We start from the raw sequence: 9,363 nt of genomic DNA, 5'->3' as shown, positions 1-9,363 counted from the left end.
TGAGACTACCCCAGGCCAGGGGAGAGAGTAGCAGATGGAATCCACAGGCCCCTCAGTCTCTAATGTGGGTGATTTTTTCTGAATTCCCTCATTTTGCCTTCTTGTCAACAAATCCTGCCATCATTTCACTCACATCTTTGCAGCCTCTTTCCAGAGCTGTTAACAGAAATCATTTCACAGAGAGTGGGAAAGAATGTCATTTTGTCATTTTCTTGGGGGAGTGGATGGGAAGAACAGGCGTCTCTGCTTCCTAAGGCTTTCATGATGAAAACAGGAGGAGAGTGAGGCCTGCCAGCTTGTGGGGTGTAAGAAACTTTACTTGGCAGCACTGTGTGGAAATAGTAACTGGAAACTCCCTAGTCAGCCTCTCCCCTTATTAACTGGAAGGAAGGACAGTTTGGGACCACACAATACCCACAACTTGCTGACACTAATGAGCTGCATGAACTTAATCATTACATTATATTTGAAAAGTAAGTGGGACCTTAATGATCATCGGGTATTACCTCCTTCTTGATGCAGGAGCTCCTTTTAATTACAGAATTCCTGTGAGATGGCCATTGGAAGCTCATTATTTCATTGAACTTTCCATCCCATGGTTAGTTGTTTCATTTGTTAAGAAAGTCACCCCTTTATTTATCTAGGACATTTTTCCATTAGTATTTGCTTTCCCATTTGGAATAATAAGAATAATGTCTGATAAAAACAATAATAATGATAATTATGATGATGATGATGGCACACAGAATTTTTTCCTATATACTAGGCATGTAATAAAATTGCATATGTTTATGTTCATTTGTTATCACAAACATTTTATATTATAGGCATTAATATTTGCTCCCATTTTTTTAAGATTTTATTTATTTATTTGACAGAGAGTGAATGAGTGAGAGCAGGAACACAAGTAGGGGGAGTGGGAGAGGGAGAAGCAGACTCCCGCTGAGCCGGGAGCCTGATGCAGAGCTCGATCCCAGGCCCCTGGGATCATGACCTGAGCCAAAGGCAGACGCTTAACAACTGAGTCACCCAGGCACCCCAGTATTTGCTCCCATTTTACAGAAAACAGAATCAAAACCTAGAGTGCTAAAGTGACCTTGCTGAGAGTCACACTACTAATAAATGGAGAGTTAGAATTTGCACCCACGTCTGTTGGATCGCAGAGCTCAAGCTTTTAGGCACTCTGCATAGTGGACGCACAAAAAGCTTCTAGCTCCTCATTTTCCATGTTATCTTCTTACCCCTTTTTTTCTGGGTTGCACACCTCTGCATCCTTAAGAATTCCTTGATTAATATGACTTTCAGTCACCACATGATCATAGCTGATTCTGTTTTATAGGTTTCTTTCTTTCCTAATGTATGGAACTTTGAGCTGGAAATAATACTGAAATGTTTGACAAATGCAGCATATAGAAGATTCTATGGCCACCCTTCTTCATCATTTTTCCAAATCAAGTTTTTGCATCTGCAAAAGTTATTAAGGAATAATAACTGACGTCAGAAGAATACCAAAGTACAAAACTTAAAGAAGATAGAAAATATTTACAATTGAGAAGACCCAATTTTCAGATCAGAAGGATTCTTTTTTTTATTTGAAACATCACCATTTTCTCTATAAAACTGAATACAAAACTTAGTTTAAGGATGCCTGGGTGGCTCAGTCGGTTAAGCATCTGCCTTCCACTCAGGTCCTGATCCCAAGGTCCTGTGATTGAGTCTCACATTGGGTTCCCCGCTCAGCAGGGAGTCTCCTTGTCCCTCTCCCCATGCCCCAACACCTGCTTGTGCTTTCTTTCTCTCAAATAAGTAAATAAAATCTTTAAAAAAAAACTACTTAATTTAAATGATTTCTTACTTGATTTGAGGACCTGTAACTACATCTTCCTCCATCAGCTGAAATTTGGAGTGATAATGCTTTCATCTCAGCCACCTCAGGTGCAGCCACACAGGAGGTGCCTCATTCTTGTGCATTTAAGAGCTCCACTGTATGGGCGCCTGGGTGGCTCAGTTGGTTAAGCGACTGCCTTCGGCTCAGGTCATGATCCTGGAGTCCCTGGATCGAGTCCCGCATCGGGCTCCCTGCTCGGCAGGGAGTCTGCTTCTCCCTCTCCCACTCCCCCCTCTTGTGCTATCTCTCAAATAAATAAATAAATAAAATCTTTAAAAAAAAAAAAACTCCACTATAAACTTCTGGCCAAGCTAATGTTGCTAACAGAGCTCAGGCTTTCAGATTAATCAGAAAGAGAAATGAGAAGTAGGTTGGACTGGCTTTGGGTGGTTAAGGAAAATCAAAGAGCAGGAGAGGGGAGGCATTCCTCCCATAGCTATAGTGGAAGTTGGGGCCACTACAGAAGTTCCTGGCTGCTGATGCCTTTGCCTGGAACTCTCAGGAAAGTTCAGATGCTTATGTAGAAACTGTGCTGAACAGGAACAGGTCTTTGAGAAAATTCCTGAGATGTGTAGGGGAAGTAAGCTAGTATGCTTTCAAGGAACTCATACACTTTCTAGTCAAGTAGCAAAACCAGTGCCAAAAGAAGCAGATAGACCTTGTTAAAAAAAGAAAAGTAGTAGTAAAAGTGGTAATTATAGTAATAAAATATTATGTAAAATAGAATAATATCAGTAATATAAGAAGTCAAACATGGAAATAAGGAGAAAAGAAGGCCTTTGGAATTAGGCCATTGCTACGCCTTTCCATGTCCTTTTCCATGTGATTTAATGGTGTCCCTGGCAATAGGGTCTTCAAGAAAGTGTCATGGGAGAGGTAACCTATTGCATTGAAAAATAGATGCTATTAAATGTCAGGAGTTCTCAGTTACAGTTCTGGTAATTAAGTAGTACTGTTGTTGGAGATACTTTTTATTATTAGATTATTATATGTAAAAATTTAAAAACAACAACCACCAACAAGAGTAATGCAGTAATGCTTAAAATAACACCTCCCCCTCGCTCTACCTCTCCAATTACCTAGTCCTTATTCTTGTTAGTTTTAAAAATTTTGCTTCTTGTGGAGGTTACATCCATAGCTGTAAGCAAGGTGTTGGTATGACTTTTTCTTGATTTATGAAACATAGGCATTATCATTTCCTGTCTATTAAAGATGAAGATTTAGCTCACTTATATGACCCCAACTTCCCTTCCTCTACTCAACTCATGGTTAATATTTTAGTTTTGTAGTTGGTTAAATCTTTCGTACTTGCTTCAGCAGCACATATGCTAAATTTGGAATGGTACAAAGATTAGCATGGCCCCTGCTCAAGGATGACATGCAAATTAATGAAGCATCGCATATTTTTATGGAATATTGTTCAGCCTTAAAAAAGACTGCACTTCAAGGGGAGACCCTGGAAGACATCAGGCTAAGTGAAATAAGCCAGAGACAAAGGACAAATGTTCTATGGTTCTACTTATATGAGGTACCTCTAGTAATGAAATCCTAGAGACAGAAAGTAGAATGGTGGTTGCCAGGAGCTGGGGAGTGGGGGCAATAGGAGTTGTTATTTAATGGTATAGAGTTTTAGTGGGGGAAGATGAAAAAGTTCTGGAGATGAATGATGATGATGTCTATGCGACAGTGTGAATATACTTAATATCACTGAGCTGTATATACTTAAAAATTCTTAAAATGGTAAATTTTGTTATGTATATTTTACCACAATAAAAAATATAAAAATATCTCCTATTCAACTTTTCTTATCTTTTGACCTTCATATAAAAATTAATGTGTTTCTGCACATCTCAGTTTTCACTCTCATTGTACTAGAATAATTTCATATACAAACTATTCATAAAGGTATGTAGAAGAAGTTGTTGTGGACATTGGTGCTGTTCACAAATAATTTTTCCTCCTCTCTGCCTTCTTTGCACATGGAATTATTGAACTTTGTACCCCTTGTGGCTGGTGAAGCCAAGGGACTAGCTTTGGCCAGTTAATTGAGCAGCAGGGAAGTGAGTCATTCTCAGATCTGGGCACCTAAGTGTATATCTGTCAGTCCTCTGCCATAGCAACTAGCAAAATTTGAGATGGCTGCTTTTTTGTGTTGTTGGTTTTTTTTCTTTCTTTTTATGTTCTCAGATTTCCTAATGTTATGTTTATAGTAGGTATTTTTTTTCACTCATTCTTGTATGTAAGCAGGGTACCCTTTAAATAGATTCATGTTGTGCAAAATTTTCCTGTGTTTTATTTTGCTTATTTCTTCCCTTTTCTGTTTTCTCCTTCTAGAGCTCATATTTGTTGGATGTCTGGTATCAGTGATTATCCTCTTATGCCTTTTATATTTTATCACATATTCTCTGCCTCTTTGTCCTTTTCGCTCTATACTTATGTAGAGTTCTTTGATTTTATCTTACTGTGTTACTGTGTTTTGTTTTTGTTTTTTTGGTATAATCTTTCAAATCTCTGAGAATACTAATTAGGTTTTTTCAAGTTTCTTCTCTTCAATGAGTTATTTCTGTTTCCACTGGGATTGTTTTGTTTATTTTGCCATTTTAATGCTGCTAATTTTCTTTATATGCGTGAGTGATTATAAGTTATTTGTGCATTTTTAAAACAGGAAATACTGAGTTGGCTTTTCCAGGGAGTGGGTTGGATCTTCTCCACTGCTATATTTGCATGCATGTTTTCCTTACAAGATTTTTCCTTCAGTCAGAAGGCTGACCTGGCCAGATCTGTACTTAAATCACTGAGGAGCCAGGCTTTTGATAAGGGATTACTAAAATGGGAAGAAATCTATTCCATGGTGCTAGCACCCAGCTAGTAGTCTTAATTCTCCCCCCTCAACTCATTACATTTCTTAATGTAGGGGTCATTGTTTTTGTTATGGTAATTATTATTTGCTTTGTTTTCTTTGGCCTTAAAGCCATAGGAGGTTTCTTGTACTGTTGTTATATCCAGATAGAAATGTGGGAGAGAGAAGGGTGGGAAGTGATTGGCTTCTTGTTCTAGAAACAGAATTTCGGTCAGACTTATATTTCTCTCTACCAGTTTTGGCTCATTTTCATAATCCTACACTCTTATTCTTTTTAATTTTATTCCAGAAGTTTTGGGGGTTCTGCCTAGAAAATTAACTCCCTCTTTCCCTACCATCCTTTCCTATGTTAATTTTGGGCTGCAGATTTCTCAGTCTTACTTGTTCAGTTGTATGGTTCTCATCCATTTTTCATCTCCCAGAAATGCTTTGACATCTAATGTTGAATGATGACCCTTCTCCCATTCTATTTCCTATTAGGCTTTATGAGTTTAATTCTGTTTTTATTCTCACTTATTTTAATGAGAAGTAGAGGCAAATTCAGGCACTTGATCACCATATCAAACCAGAGATCATCCTGTGCACTTGCAGAAAACCAAAGACTGAATTGCACTTTGCTCTTCTGCAGTGCCATCCAGTATGCACTCGTGGAGGGCCATATGTGATGAGTTTGTATAGCTCAAACACAGGTGGGTATTTTTATTGTTTCCTGGACACAAGGTGCATTGACATCTTTTCATGGTTCTTAAGCTGTTTGAAAAGAACATTATAGGACAATAGAAGGCAGATGAAAGTCAGGATTTGAATCAATAGCCCTTTCTCTTGCCATATCTTTTTTTATTTTTTTTTTAACTGGGTCTTGGAAAAAGTTGGATATGACCAATGCAAAATTCCATTCTTAAACTAGTAGTTCTGTTTTTGAGTGTAACAAGTTGCAGTGACTTAATTAAAAAGAAACTAAAAAAAAAAATAAAATAAAAGTAGTAATTATCAGAAAAGCTAAAACATTTTAGTAGGTTTTCTGTTTGCATTTTAGAAGATGTTGTATCTCAAAGAATCTTGAATTCAGGTTTTATTCTTGTAGTTCCCTGCATCTATAATTATCCCCCAAGTCATTTTCCTCAGTTCTTGTAAGAATACATCTGGTACTTCTGAAAAATATTTTCACAAGTGCTCTTGGGTGATTTATTGGTGCTTACATCCATCCTATGTTGGGTATATAAAATCATGCCTATTCCAAATGTCCAGTGTTGACAGCAGCATGGTTTTCATAATCCATCCAAACCTCCCTTCTGTCCACCTGCTTTTATTAACTCACCCTGCTTTCGCCCTCCCTAAACTTCTAGGCTATTCATGATGTAATCTGGTGTGTGTTATATGCCTCAGCATCCTCCTCCCTCTGATAACTCATTTGAATCTTCTCATTTATACTAACCTTGTCTGTCTTATTCACAATCACATGTCCAAACCTCTTTTGGCTTCATATTTCTTAACATTTTTTCCTTTTTTTTTGAAAGAGTGGACCGATGGGTATGGTCCATTGTAGATGGGGAGAAGAAAGAGCAAAAGAGGTTTCTTCAATTTGAGCTCTGTGCTGTGTATCAAGCTGGAGTCAAATACTAGATTGCATCTGCCGAGAAAAACTGTTGGTCAGATCTGAAGTACTTGTAGTGCAAGGTGTGTGAAGTGCTGGAGAATACTGGAGCAGGGAGAAATAGATTGAAAAAGTAAACTGAAAGTGGCCTACATGATTATCAGAGTTAAAGCTTAGCGTTCTCAGCTGTGCTTTTGTGCACAATGATACTTTATAAAATAGAATATATGAAATTAAAATCTGAGTCTCATCCTACATTTTATCCATTGAAAACCAAACATGAATGATTTATGTGCTTATCAAAGATCTAAAAGATATAAACTATGCAATGCATTATAGTAAAAATTATGGAAAATTCAATAGTGGCTAAGGCATTACCCTCAAAGAAACCTGTTATATGGCAGGAGAGAGATAAGTACACATTTAATGGAGTGATGGGGAAGAAGAAAGACATGACAATATTTTGTAAGTGGCAGAATCGATTGTTTAGAACTGACAGGATACAATGTGCTTATTGCTGTGGTTTAATTTTTTTTTTCCCATCATAGCCCTTGGACCCACAAAATCAAGGCAACACTGGGGAGCATGTGTTAGGATGAGAAATAAGGACAGCTTGCCAGTCAGTTGTAGTGTGGCCGTGGAGGGCATAGTTTCCATTTATTGAAAGTGTGCTGAAGGTGGCCAGAAGTTCCTGTTAATCACTCTTTTTTGCCTATAAAATGCGAATACTTCCTTAATAAAAAATTTATGCCATCTGGCAAGTCATCTTGCCTAATTATAATTCCAGATCTTTCCATTGATTTTCTCACAGGAGAACTTGAAGATATTTTTCTACTCTTCCAGTCCTCTTTCAAAAGTAACAAAAAACATGAATCACCACTGATCTTTCAGTTCAGTGCTGTATGTTTCTTTAGATAACTATACCTTTTAAAGCATTTTGTTCACTACTGTGTTTGTTTATACACCTACACTATATTTCATTTACAGTAAAGTCTCCCATTTAGCCATTTTGCCAAAGGAGAGGTCATTCTGTGGTTAAAGTCACTCAGGTTATTAGAGAGAATACCCCAAACCATTGCTCCGTATGGCTTAGTTATTCTACTCAGCAGAGCTGTGTTTTGGTGGTTTTTTTTTTTTTTTTTTCCATTTTCATCACCTCAGTGTTCTAAGAATCTGTTAAATTCTAGCTTCCAAGTACACAGAGTGAGAGAAGGAAATGTCTTCCTGTAACAGTAGCATGCACCATAGGTTACAATGCTCATAACACAGATTAGGTCAACTGGAACCTGCTTGGTTTTTGAATTGTGAGGTTGGATGAATTGTGAGGAAAGGGAAGACACTGCAGCCAGGGCTGTCAGCCTGAGCACTGCACAACTTTTAGGGGTGGCACTTGCAAAGAGGGCAGTGAATAGGACTTTGCAATAGGGTGGAGGCCTTACGCCATCTATTCTTTGTCTGAAACAGTAAAACTAAGTGTTCGGTTTGTTTAGAGAAAGGTAGCATCCCATTGTTACATAAAACAGAGAGTAGCATCCAATATTCAGGCTATACCATATTAGTAACATTAGTGTGCCTATAAGAAAAATAGAAAAGAATGTTTCAAGTTGAAATTTCAGTCTCCTCCCATCCATTGAAGTCAGACAGGGATGATTCATGAATTTATTAAAGATACAAGAGGCACATGTTATATACAATTCATCCTGCTAATGTTATAGAAAATTCAGATGAATAAAGCAGTGCCCTCAGAGGAACCAAGGATCTGACAGAAAAGTAAGCAAAATACACATTTGATGGAGTGATGAAAAAGAAAAGGGGCCTTGTGAGTTGATCACAGAGGTATCTAGCCACAGGATTATAAAACAGAAACACAGTTTTTATGATTACAATGTAGACCGCATATGATACAGACCAGCAACACAACTGATGACAAATATCCTTGTATTCGCAGAGTATTCAGATATCTTTGCATGGATAAGTCTCTGTGTCTTTAGAGATGATATTGTGTGGCTTTAGACAGATATCATAGACACAAAAATGTATTTTTAAAATACATAAATATGATTGGTAAAACAGTATGTTTTTAGAAATTGTGATGAAAAATAAATGATGGATGGATGGATACTTAGGTAGGTAGACAATAGAGAGTTAGCTGGGGTAAATGATAAAGGACCAATTTTAATCTTAGAGTTATATTCACAAATATGAAACAAAATTGATTGACTGAGTAAATGTAATCTTATTTCAACTTTTCACATCAAGGATGATAATGTTTGTTTGGACCAAAAGCCCATTTTAATCTCTGATGTTGTCAGTGATGTGTTAAATTTCATTAGAGGTAAATTTCCTTGTAGAACTTCCATGTGCCTAATAAATGTCATGGTGACAATTCTACCAAAGTCTCCATTAAACTAACTTTTTTCCAAAGTTAAAGAAAAATGGGAAAATAGAATTCTGATTAATTTGTGTGCTCATCATTCTTTCACTTAACAGAAATTTGCTCTTGCTCTACTTCATAATATGTAAAAAAGAGAGACCAAGTTTTCTTAAGTATTTTCATAAAGACATTTGTATTACAGGTGAAGAAATACATATAGATAAAACTAAAAGTACAAATCATTCTTTAATTGGCATATAACCTTGTTTTCCCCCCATTCTTTAGTCCTCTCTTCAGGAGAGCTCCAGAATTTGATTCAATCTGGAATCATGTTCCGCTACACTAGCTCCCTGAGCGAGCCAATTATCTATGAAGGTTTCTTCTTGGATGCCCTCAGTTAGCTCTGTTCATTCAATGGAAAACTTGTGGTACTGAATTCATTCTAAATGACAGGCAGAAAAATCTGTACTATTTGAATGGCAACTTAAATATACAAAGCAAGGTATTTGATTTAACTTAACTTAAATTAATCTAATTTAGCTGTCAAAGACCCAACAAAGATGCTCAGTGTTTCTTGTGGTATCTATTTGATATATAGAGGGGGGTGTGTGTGTGTGTGTGTATGTGTGTGTATGTCCAAATGTGTG

The 9,363-nt window shown here is 37.1% G+C and overlaps 1 non-coding gene across 1 annotated transcript; it reads left to right on the top strand.

Annotated features, from left to right (window-relative positions):
• Positions 1–3,192: 3,192 nt before the first annotated feature.
• On the top strand, positions 3,193–3,296 carry LOC118004843. The gene has a single exon (XR_004677720.1). It is a non-coding gene; the product is annotated as a U6 spliceosomal RNA (small nuclear RNA).
• The last annotated feature ends 6,067 nt before the right edge of the window (positions 3,297–9,363 follow it).

This window comes from Mirounga leonina, unplaced genomic scaffold (genome assembly GCF_011800145.1).
Source record: "Mirounga leonina isolate KUSES-001 unplaced genomic scaffold, KU_Mleo_1.0 Mir_93, whole genome shotgun sequence".
Classification (NCBI taxonomy): Eukaryota; Metazoa; Chordata; class Mammalia; order Carnivora; family Phocidae; genus Mirounga; species Mirounga leonina.
Note: the sequence above shows the minus strand (reverse complement) of the source record. Positions and strands in the feature narration are given on the sequence as shown.